General features: G+C 37.2%; 1 pseudogene; it reads right to left on the bottom strand.

Annotated features, from left to right (window-relative positions):
- Positions 1–1,488: 1,488 nt before the first annotated feature.
- Positions 1,489–3,432, bottom strand: LOC149781342 (14-3-3 protein beta/alpha-A pseudogene; annotated as a pseudogene).
- Between the last annotated feature and the right edge of the window lie 13,169 nt (positions 3,433–16,601).

Genomic DNA, 16,601 nt, shown 5'->3' with positions numbered 1-16,601 from the left:
CATTTTTATTATTAAAATCTAATTTATCCCTGTGACTCATTTCCAAAGATTTACAACTAAATCTCACAAAGATCAATAATAATAATAATAATAATAATAATAAAATAATAATATACTTTGCAGGGTAAAACAATACATAGAGACAAGAACAATCGGTCCAATTTCCATAATAACATTGTTTTACAAGTATTTAAAAGTCCCTCTTGGACAATACAGAAAAGTTGTCACTTAAAGATGAAAACAACTATAAGCTTTACTTAAAGCTGTCGGACACACGGTACTAATGATATGGAAAGATGGGAACCAGCCTGGAAATGAGTGTGTATAAGGTTTTGGCTAACCATGATTTGTTAATAATGTAAGTTATGTTTTAGGAAAAAGAATCTTTTGAGAGCTTAACCAAGTTGTAAGTGAAAAAAAATTGAGACATTGTTTTATTGATGGAATTTCAATCCTTTAACAGTCTTGAGTTTGGTACACTCATCACCAAAATTAGCACCCTACTCTGGTGCAGAATTGAAAGCACGTTTCAAAAACATGCAGGTCCAGAAAATACCGTGGCTCATATCCTTTCCTCTACAAAGAAGCTGACATTCAGGTTTCATCTATACTGATAAATATAGGTTTGATCATAAGGACTTAAAAATTATGTTATTTAATTTTTAATATCATGGTGTTTGCATAGGTTTACAATGGGAACTGAATTAGTACCGCTAGTCCTGTATCGTATGTTTTTCCGAAAACAATATGGCCGATGCGCAATGCCTAGTGGGTAAATAATATACAGCATCTATAGCTCGCTAAACAATACGATCAAACCTGTAGTATACAAACCCATGCGCAAAACGAACTGTGAATAGCACTGACCCAGATAACTATATGCGTTGAAAGAAACCAGCATCCGCTTGAATTCTCAAGTAAAACAAAGCTCGTAGGGCCCGATCTATCACAGATATACATGTATGTATGTATATGTGTGCAAATTCGGTCAGTCTATTCTCTGTTGGCAGTGTTGTACATGAATAGGATGCCATGGGGCACTGACCTAGCTAGCTTGTTTTTAGGCTTGTATGAACTGTTGTTTGGTTTGCTTTTGGGTGTTTTGTGGGGTTTGATGCCATTTTTAGCACATTATAGACTATAAATTACTAGCAGTGTATTTGGTGAAGGAATCTGGGACCAACCATTAACCAAGCTACCGGCAAGCATTCTCACATACTGACCATTTTCGAGCCGAGAGGTGAGATGCGCGAGTGATCTGTAAAAGCGTGCACTTTAGTCCACTCGGTCACACGGACCATTTCACACAATTCAAATTAAACGTTATTTCATTTAATATCCAAATAGAAGAATCAGACTCAACACAATTTACTTTAACTGAACAATGCAATGCTAACAATTATACGTAACGTCACGTTTCCTCTTTATTGTTGGGGGTGTGGTGGTAAGACTAGCAGTGTAAGAGAAATAATTAAATGAAATCCAATGTTTTCTTTCAGATTTATATTTAATCATACAATGCACGATAAATAAATAAAGTGTATTCTTGAGATTTTTTTATGAATTACAATCTTGATATTCACTTCCAAAGTTCTTCCATATTTAAAATTTCGTCCTAATGATTGATTTTCAATGACGGCAGCACAATTAAATTGCATAATGGTACACAACTAATGAAGAGGGGTCAAAACATCAACTTTAGGTACATTTTAACGTAATTCCAAATCGGACATAATCTCAACTGAGAAATTTAGTTCTGAACATTTAAAAATGTACTTCAAAGCTTCAAAACAACGGTAAAACTCTTTTTAGAAAAAAAATCATTTAAAGAAAGAATGCCACGTGCATCGTTAAAAGACATTACAAATCGCAAAACAGTAATAAAATCACAAAATTGCACGTTTAGGCAAATTATGAACAATATTTGAAATATGAAATTGAAAAGAAAAGCCTGATTGTTCCAAAAAAGTGAAAAAGTACTCATCACCAACGTTACAATATTTTAGGTCACGGACGAGTAGACAGGTACATCAACAGTTGATATAGTCACGCTTTTTATCCAAAACCTTCCACTAAAAAAAAAATGTGCAGGTCTCGCCGATAAACACCAAGGAATACCTCTCCACACACAAGTAAAGCCAGCTATGAACAATGAATGTTGAGAGAAAGAACATCAGAATACATGTCGACACATAAATGTTAACTCTCGTAAACTGAGACACTGGTGGGTCCTGGTAACCAAAGCTGGCATGTCCGCAGGGGAATCAAATAAGCCAATCGTCGTGTCTCCGAATAATAAGGATTCATAAAGTCACAAATTATAAGCATAAATTTAATCACTAAGTACAATTAGCACAATTTTATTTTCCAGCAATAAACAAGTTGGTGTGTTTATATCATCATATTTGTATGGTAAAAATTCCTTGCAAAAGTTGTTCGACCCTTCCAGAATCTGCATGAGCTTTGTTTTGTTGTTGTATTTTTCATATCCAACTAACCTATCTTTTCTCTCTTGTTCCCTACAACTATTTGTGTCGCCTAATACTTGACAGAATCCTCAGTTATCGTCTTGTTGTCCATCTTCCGCCTCTGCGGTCCATAGGGTCAAATTATCCCTAAGGAGTTGCATAATTAGCGTGCTATCCTTGTACGAGTCCCCGTCTTGAAGAGTTTCTAGTTGCTCTACAGCGGCGTCGAACGCGTCCTTGGCCAGTTTGCAGGCCTTCTCCTGGTTGTTCTGAATTTCATAGTAGTACACGGAGAAATTCAGCGCCAATCCAAGACGAATTGGATTTGTGGGTTTCAAGTTGGCTTCAGCCACTTTGTAGGCTTCCTCGTACGCCTCCTCAGATTTTCTGGCGAGAGCATCCTTTGCGTCATCATTTGCAACTTCCACTTTGTACCGATAATAATCCCCTTTCATTTTAAGGAAGAAAATTTTGGCCTCAGTCTTCTCCTTCTCCGTGACGTCATCACACTTGGCAATCAGATGTTGATCCAATAAAGAGAGCACCTCGTCACATAATCCATTAAGCTCGTCTTCAATTTTCTTCCTGTATTCTTGAATTTTATTCTTCTTCTTGGGGTCGTTTTCTCTATCGCTCAACGATGATACGATTCTCCATGATGACCTTCGGGCTCCCACCACGTTTTTGTATGCAACAGAGAGTAAATTCCGTTCATCTGCCGTCAGAGCTGTTTTCGCCTTTTGACCAAGTTCTCGCATGTTTTCCACCATATCTTGATAGCGCTCGCATGTTTCACTTAATTTGGCCTTATTCACTAATAAACTACGTTGCTCGTCGTCTGCCATGCTAGAAAAAACTAAGCTGTTATCCTGATAAACAGTACTACTAACCAAGACACTATCCCGTTGCGTATTCAGGTACGCTACAGTTTAAAATGGCCGATTCCAGGGTCTGCATTCCATAGTAAGAGGTTCCTCACAGGGATTATATGAACCACCTGGATAGAAATGACAACTTCGAGCCGCAACGACAATTATGCATCAGCCAAAAGCAATCAGTTATGCTTTATATACTATATGCAAGAGATGTTTGCATAAAGGGAGAGTTAGTGACAAGCAGTTAAGGCTGAATGATTCATTGATATCCTTTGGGCGCCCTAAGTAAAAGCTAATAGCCGGAAGGTTTCGGATCTGTACCTGTTCTTCACAAATTCAATAGTAACTTGCCGGTATCTAGCGACATTCTAAACAAACCCCGCGAGATCAGATAAGCTGTGAGTGTTAGCGAGTCAGTGTCGTTCTTTTTTTCTGTAAGAAAAGGAAGGGCGAGAATAAACGTGTCTAAGTTACTTTTGTACATGACCGCACAATCCCATGACTTGCATTATTGATCCCCCCGCCATTCAGCTAAACTGCAGATCCGTCGGGCATACTTTTCTGCTCAATATTTCATTCAAGCTTTTATTCAGACCATGGGCGGAGCATCGCTCAATAATTAAACATTTATGAGCGGCTCAGCACACGTGTGAAAAGCGAGAAGGAAGAAGGAGAACACTCTTCTACTTGTCAAGAAGCGTTTTTGCGTGCCTATCTCGACACTTTATTAGCTGTTGATGCCCACTTTCTTTATATTCCGGAGAGAGAGAGAGAGAGAGAGTTGTTGGTGTTGTTGTGGGGTTTAACGCCATTTTTCAGCACACGATAGGCTATTCATGGCGGCCAGTATTAATGGTTGAGGAAGAACCAGGTGAAACCCCCGGAAAGAACCACCGACCCACGATAAGCTACTGGCAAGCTTTTTCACACACCCACATTGGCTGAATCTGAGACTCGAACCGGCGCAGACAGAGGTGAGATGGCAGTGATCCGTAACGGAGAGCGCATTAGACCATTCGGCCACTCGGGGCCCCTAGAGAGAGAGAGAGAGAGAGAGAGAGAGTGAGTGTACGGCACAGCCGTGCCGGATTATACATTAAGCACACACAAACATCACGTGCTTAGGAACCAGCCCAAAACGGGGCACTATAAAAAAATTAAAAACAATTGTTTATGATAAAATTGAATTAATTAAATATGACCATTTTGAGCTGCATGTACGAGTATTTTGATTTGGAATGATGACAACATTGGCATTTTCCCACCTTTTTAGCTTTTAATCAATTTTTTTTCTTCACATTTTGTAGGAAGGGTGGCTCCATAATATTGTCAGTGTTTAGGGCCCTGGAAGACCTTATCGGACACAGTAACATAAGATTGTTATATAGTGCTGAGAATATAATTGGAGTAAACTGCCTTGCCCAAAGACACCACACTAGTCAACCTGGACTGATCCAATAGTAGAACTGGAACCCGCACCCGTTCGGTCATAAGTCCGACACAAACCGCTTGCCCACCACGATTCCTGAGAGAGAAAGAGAGATAGCCTCGAACGTTGTGTAACCAAATACATGTATAGGATTCAACCTATATTGGTAGCTTCTATTCTTAATATTGTACGTCCCATGAGATAAAACTAGGAACCTTAATGTACTTTGACGAAACGAAATCATGCATGTAAACTGAGATAAATGCATACAGGTGTGTTTACTACAGCGATACGTATCAAAGATATCACTGAAACTGGCACATTAGTGCACCTGGGCACGCACACGTGACAATGAGATCATTGGTAATTTAATGAAAGCAGGTGCGCGCTGCCAAGTGGTTGTGGGGTTTAACGTCATTTTTCAGCACACGATAGGCTATGCAAGGCGGCCAGTATTAATGGTGGAGGAAGAACCACCGACCCACGATAAGCTACTGGCAAGCTTTCTCACATACCCACATTGGCCGAATCCTAGACTCGAACACACGCAGACACATGTGAGATGGCAGTGATTCGAAACGGACAGCGCTTAGACCGCTGCCAAGTAGGTATATATATATATATATATATATATATATATATATATTCCAGTTAGAAATTGTTTCATTCCTTCTCTTGTTCATGTCAGAATTTCAATTGTAAAATACAATGTCGTTTATTTTCGTTTATTTTCAATCAAATGTTGCGTAAAGCTACAAGATGACTTAGTGTTGTTTTAGGCATCTCCTTCAAAAAGAGAAGAGCTGTAAACATGGAAGTTTTATGCATGCCGAACACACCACGTTCAGTGAAATGTAAATGTACGTCGAAATTATCGGAGACGATCAGCATTCAATTCACAACACAAAATATCTTTATTTGCAAAGTGCAGCTGTATGTGGCCTTACACACAAGGGCTCGTTAAAAAGAAAATAGGAGTTTCCATCAACGAATCGAAGGTTGAGGGATTCATTTTGGATACTCCTAATTTAATGACAGATTTTACATGTGCCACGTGTTGGCTTAATTGGATTATGTGAAAGATATTAGGGCAAGTAAACTTTTCGGAGAAATTTCGGATTGAATGTCATTTTCAGTCATTTACTAATGTATCTTAACGTGTTAAGTACAAGACTTTTGTATGTACCTTTATAAGACTGCAAATCGTCATATTTTCAGGGAGCGTTTGTTTTCTGTTTAAATTTGACATAATTTCTTATGTCCAAGAAGTATTTTTTTCGTCTCATGAGTGTTTTATGTTTGCTGGTACTCTCTGATAACTATCAGTAGTGTATATGGTATGCTTCACTGGCAACACGTCCCATTTTTTATCAGCAAGCTCTCTGATTTCTGTACAATAATTGTTATAAGTAAACTGTATCAATACACTTTAGTTAAAAAGATTATAATACAATATATGCAATAATCAACACACACGTAGCAAATTCATCGGCTGTGAGACAGTGCAGACTTAATTCTTTTTGGCTTATATTTTCTTTTGAGCTGAGATGTTTTGCTTTGTCTCATGGTATTTATTTTCTCCAGGTAATATAATGATATACTATGATGCTTTTTTTGCAATAAAACAATAGCAAGTTTTTTCCCCCAGCTATTGACAGACGGAAATTCTTACAAATAAATCGCAGGCCACTGCTCCAGAACATTAAATTGTTGATCCCTGATATGACTGAGGTATACCGTGGTTCGTATCGCGGTATGTTTAGAAATACCGCGGTACAAAATTGTTGATCCCTGATATGACTGAGGTATACCGTGGTTCGTATCGCGGTATGTTTAGAAATACCGCGGTACAAAATTGTTGGTGGTATACAACTTTAGGCAATGTGTTTGTAGTACATGGGGATTTTGCAGACAGAAATGCACAGTTTTTACCACGGACCATTCGGATTTTCTTTCGTGTTTTGCTCCTTACAATGTATAAAATGAAAAAAGAAATTAATTTCTATCATTTGTTTTAAAAACAGCCAACAACATGAAGGACCACAGTTGCTGAATTTTCTGAGAAATGTTGAATTTCCAGGGTTTTTTTAAAATAAAAAAATTCTTCATTTTTGTGGATTTGCTGCAGTAATGGCAGAAAAGTCCATCTTCCAAATTTGTCATAAACGTGGACTACCGTTAATTTGTCCTATTTCAGTAAAATTCTAGCATATTTCAATACTTTGGAACGCTCACTACAGCTATCACTGGCACATGGCTGAGGTAAATTTCATTTTCATTTACATGCAGGCCCGGCCATAGGACAAGGCAAACGAGACAACCACCTTGGGCCCCACGCTTTCAAGAAATCAACTCCGAAATGCAATGTTTTTGTTTGCTTGGGTCTCTACTCATCGCTTTTGCTGCTTTGTGCTTTGCACATCCTTAGGCCGGGCCTGTTTACATGTATTCTTAAAGCTTGTCGGATATTAAGGTCTTATGTCCACCATTTAGCTGACCATTACGATTTATATTATACAATTTAAAATGGTCATAAATTCAATATTTTTTTCTTCTGCCCACTCTTCATTAAATGTATGTATCTATTCAAAATTAATGCCATTTCATATAAGGGTAATCATAACTTTTTTTTTAATTTATTTTTTATTGGCAAACCTTGGAGTTAATATAATGTTTAAAAAGTGAGCGAAGTTATGTTCGTACTGGCTAGTAGCGTGAAGATGCACTGTTATATTTTATTCACTCTGAGTACTTGTTTTCCATGCATACTTTATATCTTAACATTACCATTCATTCGAAGAATCACATTCAAGTGAGTGATAAGTTTGTTGGCAATAAACTGCACGACAAAGTTATCAAAATCTCTTTCTCTCCTTCTCTGTGATATTTAATAGACACTGTATTCACGAATATGACTTTTACCTTTTTAAACCGAATTGTAAGGAAAATTCCAGTCTTCAAATTATAGAAAAGTGTTAAGAATAAAAAGTGTCTAATGAGACGTAAAGAGTAAAACTAAGCCTCATTATTGCATCACACACTATATTTCACACAATATATTGATTTATCACACAGTTGTTACCTTTATCGTCGTCAGGGTCGTAGAGAGCGATCACGGGCGCTGGGGGTAAGAAACACCCGGGCCTCTCCTAGTTCTTGTTTCAAACAAAAAATTTCTTTTATAAAATTTAAAAGTGTTGTTGTGCCCGGATCCTGGGGATATATCCCGGGTTGTCCCCTTCTTGTCGTCCCTGATATTCGTAGGCAACGTTAGATCATCACAATCGGAAGTTAAATGAAGGCTTGTAGCCGTGACATTTACTTTTATTCAACCCGTTTTGTAAATTTTGTTTCAGATGAACACAAGAAAGATCTTCAATGCACACATTTTTATGCATGTGCTGATATACTTCAGTAGATGAAATTTGTATTGCCATGTTGGAATGCACATTTGAGCATGGATGTTATACATCGTCCGGTGAATAATCTGTGCTGTACACATTATATACGAAAGCTTTTTTTCTGTAAATTACTTCTGTTTTAAACGCACTGCCATGTCTGTGGAAGTAACAATCAGTGTTACCAATTTCCAATAGTCAGATTTCGCCCCATAGCGAATTTTATTTCTGTTCAATCAATTTTGAAAGACTCGAAACCAAATTTGCTCTGAGGCAGAGATTTCCAAGAGAACTTAACGTAGGCTTAGACCCTATTCGATTAGGACTTTGCCCTTCAATTGCATCAGAATTTTGTTTCCGTTCAATAATTTTTAAAGGACTCCGTGTATCTGAACCAGATCTGGTACACGTCTTTAACATGAGCAAATACCTAAAACATGTTCGATAACAGTTTCACAGAGTTATAGCCCTTGTTTAAATTGGCACCTTTGTCCTTCAATTATATCAACATTTTCTTTCTGATCAATACGTTTTGAAGGATTTCATAGATTCAAATTCAAAGTTTTACATTACGAAGACACCGATCAAGTTCGACTTTCACCATTTTCCAGTACAAGCTTTAACGGAGTTAGGGCCCCTGTTCGACGAGTGCCTTTGACCTCAGTTGCATTTTAAATGTTTCTTCCGGTTCAGTAATTTTTCAACAATTTTATAGATTCACATCAAAACTTGTCATGAGACTTTACCTGGAAAAAACAAAACATAGACTAAGTTAGATTTTCACTATTGTCCAAGAAAATTTAACGGAGTTTTGGACCCTTTTTCACTTCATCATATTGGATGTAGTATACATGCTGTATTGACACAGTATTACTTTTAATTGATTTTTTTCAAGTCCTATTAAAGAGTCTGAGGTAGAAGTTTCAGAGGGTTGAATTAAAGAAAACGTCGTGAAAACATGGCAATCTGATTAAAATCAGACCTCCGCTCTCCTACGTGAAGGTCTGACGACGACTGCTTAAGGGTCATGTTCTTGTAACCTTGGAATTAACCAATGGAAATGCAGCTTTCAAAAATCTTAAAGTGAATAAAATCATCCGGTACACATTCATGCTTATCATCCATGCTTCTCAGCCTCCAGACGCGAAGATATAAGACTTCGTCTGATCGGTTGATAAAATTAGCGATTATGGTAATAACAGAGGCTACCAGGATATGGCCCCTACGCGGTCGCTGTCAGATCTTCATGTATAACAATGGAGATATGATTCTAATCAGATTGGAAAGCATGGTAGCATACGCTTGGAATGAGACTTTTGTCTGGCTACGCCGCTGCCGTTTTTTTTTTTTTTTGGTGTTTTTTTTTTTGTGAGAAAAAAACGAAGCTTTCATTGATATGAAACCTATATAGCTAATATTACAGTATTAAAAAAAACGTACAGTTAACCATTACATTTATATATGACAAATACAATGCTTCAGTTTTAATCCATCTTTTTTTTTTTCCCTCACAATTTCACCAAAGAACATCAACCAAACAAGCATGACAAATGATAGTTAACATGCATCTTGTGGGGAGGCTGAGATTTGCAGATTGATGTCTCTGGCATTGCACCTCAACTTTCGCAGCATTGCCACCCTAAAGAACATTTACTTTGGATTTTTATCCCTAAAATATATGACACCAATATATTTTGCGAAATTTTACCGAGACTGTCACTTTAAACTACCACCAGCTAATTTGATACAGACACTCGGTGGCTTGGGAAAATAACATCAGCGAACTAAGTGAGCGGGGCTTACCAACGCTTGGTGCAACTATTAATTGTTTACCCAGAACGGGCGATGTAAAGAGAACAATGTACCCGGCAGGGGCGATATAAAGAGAACAGTGTACACGGCAAGAGTATATTTTTTTTATCAATAGTATGTCCCCTTTCCGCTTCTGCTTCCGCTTCCTGTCCACGCACGATTAAATTAAGGGTGAGTGGGTGATTCGCCGAATTATGAAAAACAGTAAGTTTTAAAACATAATGTGCATCTAAAACAAAAGAATGAAATATACTGCACTTTAAATGATGAATACTATCTGATTCTTGGTCTTTCTTCTGAAGTCAGACATGGAACTGATACTGCCGGCGCAGATAAATTAGACTCATTTGTTTTGTATGACTGGACGGGGGTGGGAGTGGGAGTCGACTAAAAAGCCGAACTGAACGATAGGAACTAACGCCAGAGGCGATTGTAGTTAAGATTTATTCAGCGATCACAGTTGCTTGAGCAAAATATGTCAGGAACTCTTAGGTGCGTGGATATATCGGGCTGCATTGTATCACACTGAGTTTTCTCTAAATAGTGCGTTCTCACTGGAGTTACTTATAATATTAAATCGGCAATAATAGGAAATATATACCCACGTTTAAAGCCAGAGTGATCACATATAATTTTGTATAAACAGTCATAAACTTTGATGGGTATACTCACGTTAGAAATCTCCACAGGCAGAAGGTACATGTACACTTCATGTTCCAATAAATGCTATCTTTTTTGGGGCATTTACGTGTCGCTCGGTTGCTAGACTCTGTTGCACACATGGTCATAAAACTTGACATATGTCATTATTTTTATCACTTATATTAGCATGCATAAAAAGTAAATAATGGCTGCAATGACCTAATTTCCTTGCTAAAGTGGCTATGGTAAGTTGTGGAATTGCGTAGCGCCGAAGCAGGCTCGACATGGCATTATCCGAAATTGCAGGATATTTCATGTGAAAAGATATTTAAATTTGTATCAATTATAAAAAAGGCTATACTTTGGATTGATTTTATGGATGTGAATGTCACTCGTGTCCTCTTGTAGTAATGTTCGTAAAGGACCACTGATAATCTTGATATATGCAAAGTATGTCTCTGTGTTATCATTTTTATTGCATATAATGCTTTTTTTTTGGTTGCATTTATAATCGGTGTTAAGATATAAATAATCAATCCTTAAAAATGCATTTTCAATTGTACAATAGCTTCACCTTCTATTAATTAAAGCCATTTATATATTGTATCTTCAGTATATCCAATAATGGGTAGAAGTTTTGCTTTTTTATTTGTTGTTGTTGAAGTCCGGAAATGGATATATATATATATATATATATATATATATATATATATATATATATATATATATATATATATATATATATATATATATATATATATATATAAGGAACCGCATAAACGGATAGTGACATGAATACAAATCGCTGATAACTGCGCCATTATTCAGGTGCTCATGAGACCGCAAATGAATCATTAGCAACTTCTTAGACAGTCCTACCGGAGGATTCCTCCATTTTTTCCGAAACCTATCAATATCTACCATTCGGACCACATGGACTATTCAATAAGGTCCTCATAATGGTTTACCTCACTTTGGAAGAAGAAATACTCCTGCCATGGCGCAGTGAATTGGGTGGCAAAATGTCACCTGGTAGACAATGTATTTTTTGACAAATATTCAATACTTTATTAGGATTATTAAGACCGATATTGTTACATAATGTAGCACGTGAGTAGCAAATGTCGCAATATAGCAATAACTTCACAATCTACAGCACCCTGAACCGCTATTAGTTTCTAATTGCATGTTTGCTAAGATAAAAAATGTAGAACCCAGTCAAGGATACTTGTGTATTAATTCGCGCTGAAAACGTACGGCGGTTTGTACACACTAAGGACCAAAGGAGTCTTCCAACAAGTATATGCCGTCAAAAGTACGAGTTGTCCTTAAGGAGCGTGGCGATGTCCCTTTGTACTCTGTAACACTATCAAATTATTTTATGGTGTCGTTTCGTTAGAACGGCATCTAGGCAAGTTAATAAATACTGACCCCATGGGCTATTTAAGAAAGGGGACCTAACTCCCAAGCTGTGTTACATGGTGGTGGTGTGTGTTTTTCTGATTTTTTGCTGGGGGAGGGGCGCTACATTTGAACAACGCCACTGTTCTAATCTAGCCTTGAACTAACTTTACGTTGTCACCTGAGTCACGTACACGAATAGTTGTTGATGTTGACCGGTGACTTGTCCTGGATGGCGGAACATTGAATTTAGTTGCAATACAAACATAATGTAGGTTACCTGGTTGCAACAAGTTATATCTTGTTATACATTGCTTGAGACTTCTTTTACAAGCGATCACAAAATATATAGAGAGGACAGAAAGAGATGCGTCCTGTAGGTGGCACAATTTTTGTTTTCCTCTTATTGCAAAGAATAAAAAAAAAAAAAACAACATATACACCAGACAACGGGAGACGTGTATTCGAAATAATTCGGCACTAAGATGGAGGGTTATCGTCTTACTTATTCGGGTTTTATTCAGGCGTAAGAGCCCTTGGTTTGACATTCCAGGTAAACAAATAAGGCGCCTTTATGAATTATTCAGGAAGACAGTGTGATTGATATAGCTACCTTTGCATAAATTTAAACCAGAATGTGTAATATTTCGACAACAGAACATTCAAATAATATATACGTATACCATCCTCGTCACAGTTAAAGGGATGGCGCCATTGATAAATTTAGCTCTTAATCCTTATTTGCAATGGTAAATAAATTGTAAATATAAAAAATAGGTACATCCATCAGACGAGATAAATTAATTAAAAAACTGAATACATAAAGGAATCATCTAAAAAAATAGAACCAGTCTATAAAGCAAATATTGTTAGACTTTATAAAACAACGCATAATTACAAATTCTAATTAGCACTTTTCAGTAAAGTGGCATGCCCTCACCTTATTATCAATGGATTTTTATCAAAATAGACAAGTATCATGGCAGTGTATCGAAAAATAATGTTGTGTTCACTCTTTTTTGCCCATAAAGCTCTGGTGTCGGTACATTCTTTTGTCATTTTGTTTTAGCCTTTCTTGAAATGGTCCACTAATTTATCTTCCCATCTCCGTCCTACACTTTCTACCCTTAAGGCCCGACTCCAGGAAGTCAGTTAATACCACGATTGTTGCACACATCTCAGACCACTACAAGGTGTTCACAATATACTACACGTGCAAGCACTAACGCTTGCAAGCATCAAGGGTCCTGTCATTTTCTGTGGAATGCACGGGGAAGAATAAAGTGCCAGTTTTGTAAAGAGAGATAGGGAACACGAAGGAAAATAAGGAAGTAAGGAAAAGAAAAAAGGATACAATTTTAAATGGAAATAACAGTAAAGTTTCCTATTATTTTTCATGAAACTACTCGCCAATAATATCGTCAACGAATTTTTTCGTAATTCGTATTGATGTCGTTATTATAATGTATTATCATCGCCGTCATTACCGTCGTTCTTGTCATCAAGAACAAAAACAGCAACACTCATGGGTGACTGCATCCACATTGCGGAAAATTCACGTGGACGCTGCGTGCCTCAGAACAACAACTAGCATATTACTATGTCGACATTTGTGAGGGCCAAGGCGACAACGGCAGCACCTGGTGACCGCTGGGCACAGCAGATGGGTCGTTTTATAAACTTCGCATTCAACATCACCAATCTCTTCTTCTACTGCTGAAACAACTATATTAATGACGACTTTGAAATCAGCACACAGTAGATACCGATGACAAAACCAGCCTTAGCGTCAGTTTCTACGTCTACTAATACTTCAAACTAATGCCATCCATAATTTTTAATTTATTTAAAAAACGTTCTCCAAAACAAAGTTCTTCTGCAAACAGTGATGCACAATTAATGCACGTTGCACTCCTTGCATATAGTATGGCCTACTTGTGTATGAGCCTGACTGTAACATCCATCCCACCACTGTCACCAGGAAACTGTAGTATCATGAAATCAACGTAAAAACAAAATTTGCTTTATTCTTTGATTAATCACAGATTTTTCTTGTTATGTTTCTACTTATTAAAAATAAAAGTAATATATTAGTTTTAATATCCGGGCAGCATAAACTTTAAAGCAGGTATATGTTAACAAACTTATGCAGAAGTGTCATGTATATGGATGGAGCGACACGACTTAAGTTGCCGAAGTTCACATAAATATGGAGGACTAAACGGTATGTGCGACATTTAAAAATTTCCGTAAACTAAACCAATAGCTTGTATAGCTGACAGAAAAAGACAAATTCACCACGGACTGGAACGATATTTATTTGACTGTAAAGAAGATGACCTAGCTATATCTATGTAATATTTTGAGTCCTAAACGGAGGTAAGTCCTTGAAAACACCCGAAAACAATCACGCCGTTAAACTGTTTTTTCTTCTTCTGCATATGATTTAAGTAATAACGCGCTGTCTTGCAAATTGTTAGTAATAGCAAATTAACAGAGCTATTTCCTGAGCAGAAAAATGGCTCTAGGGACCCGCGCCCTCTCCGCCCCATGGTCTCAAAGTGAACCTAAAATCAGTAACTGGAAATAAGTGAAAGCTTTTGACCAAAGCAAGGAGGGAATACCATTCAACGCAGACTAGGCGCTTCTAATTTACCTCATGAAACGTACACACCCCTTATTCCGTCTCGGGTGAGGCATCATTTTCAAGATGGCATTTTGCAATAAATTGATGATAATTGTTTGATGATTAGCACGAAATACTAAATTAAAGTAAATCCGAGTCAGTCATGAAAACATCATTGTTTAAAGGGAGAATGTTCTGTCTGTATGTATCTTTCGTAGGAAAGTGAAGATGACGTCTGTCCATCCCCCCCCCACAAATATATTTATCATCAAGCTCCTTTTATACACCTTTTCCCGTCATACCGTAAATCCTCGCATGTAACAAGGAACCAAGAGCAAACAGTATAGACGCACATAGATCTGCTGTCGCACAATGCGCAAGGAGTCGTGGTATCCTCTACATATCCTATCTATAATTTTACGCTAAAGGTGTCAATCCAGCTATTTTATATAAAATGTTTGGGCAGATTAGGGTCATTATGATATTCGCTAAAGTCCCGGTGTTTATCAAAACCGATGACTTCTATTTAGGCACTACAGGATTGCGGACTACATTCAAGAGTTACTTAACTCCGAAACTGACGAGCCTAACAAAACTACGCACCTTCGAAACTTTAGATTTGACAAATAAAGCGCTCTAATAAACCGTGGGCTATTTTATGTTGTGGAAAAATACATGTTAGCAGAATTTTTGGCGAAGAATTGTACTAAGCTAAATTACAATCAAGACGTTCTTAGACTGACCTTAGAAAGTCACGAAAGGAAATAAAGTAATGGGGCCAAGTTTTAATGATCCAGTTTCTTTTACACAATTTCGCTGTACGTTCTGTCGTGGTCAGCGTGACACGTAAACACTAAGATTGACGTATGGGTTAGGCTAGCAAAAATTGTTGACTGCAAGGAATGGGTTATGCACTGTTTAGGGATTGAATTGAGTTTTAATTAGATTCCGTTCAATAAAGGTCAGACAGATGAAATAAGCACATTTTAACGTAAGGTAAAATAGCGAAAAATGACAGAGTTGAGACAAGACAAAGCAAAATGTTGGGAAATCTTGTGCCATTTCAAACAGTTGTCATAGAATGATAGTTTCCAGAATAGTTATTAATAAAGGCGGTCTAGAGATAATCATTCTGACCTCGATGGGTATGTTAAAGGTTTTTGGCGGTTAGAGAAAGCTCATCCTGATTGGCAAAGCCAAACGAGGTGAGTGTGTCCCCCAGACGAAATTTCGTAGTTTAAGTATCATACAACCATGTTTTAGGCAGACCAAAATTTTTCTACCGAAATGGGGAAGTCTGAGTGATTCCGAGGAAAATTAATAAGTAATTTCTCACATTAAATAATTGTCCAAGGGACAGGAGGTCCAGAAATTTGAGAGACCCGGAACCAGAAAAGAGGCAGAGGGAATTCTGTAATGTTAATCGAGCGAAGGCTCGGAAACCACAAAGTAATTCTTAATTGAGTACAATATATTCATTGATGTTGATTTGTATTTATTCGTTTTAAATTTATCCTTCAATTTTCCTTAACTTCAGAAAATAATCGTAGATTCATCTGTCTTGAATGTACTAGAAATCAGGTAGTGTAGGAGTTTCATGCAATACTCTGATATGCATTGTGAGAATTAATTTAATTGTCTTGAATGTTGTATGAGTCATGTATCCTTAAGATTTCATGCATTTCTTCTGATAGAATTAGATTATCTGTCTTAACTGATTTGTATCATCTATGCTGCGAACTGACTTTTTTATGTCTGAAAAATGTATGCCAGTGTATCTCTATTAGCAAGAAACGTGGTTAAGACAAGGAGTGAAGTCCATTAATTCGTTTGTGTAATTAAGTTGTGAATTGTCTTAAACTGAGAATCGATGGTGTTAACATTAGGAACGTGTGTCGACTGACATAGTCAGCGAGTAATTTACAACCCACAGTGAGGTGTAATGGTTCA

The sequence above is a fragment of the Sinohyriopsis cumingii genome, chromosome 15 (assembly GCF_028554795.1).
Source record: "Sinohyriopsis cumingii isolate HCF-2022 chromosome 15, ASM2855479v2, whole genome shotgun sequence".
Classification (NCBI taxonomy): domain Eukaryota; kingdom Metazoa; phylum Mollusca; class Bivalvia; order Unionida; family Unionidae; genus Sinohyriopsis; species Sinohyriopsis cumingii.
This window is presented reverse-complemented; position numbering and strand designations above follow the sequence as displayed.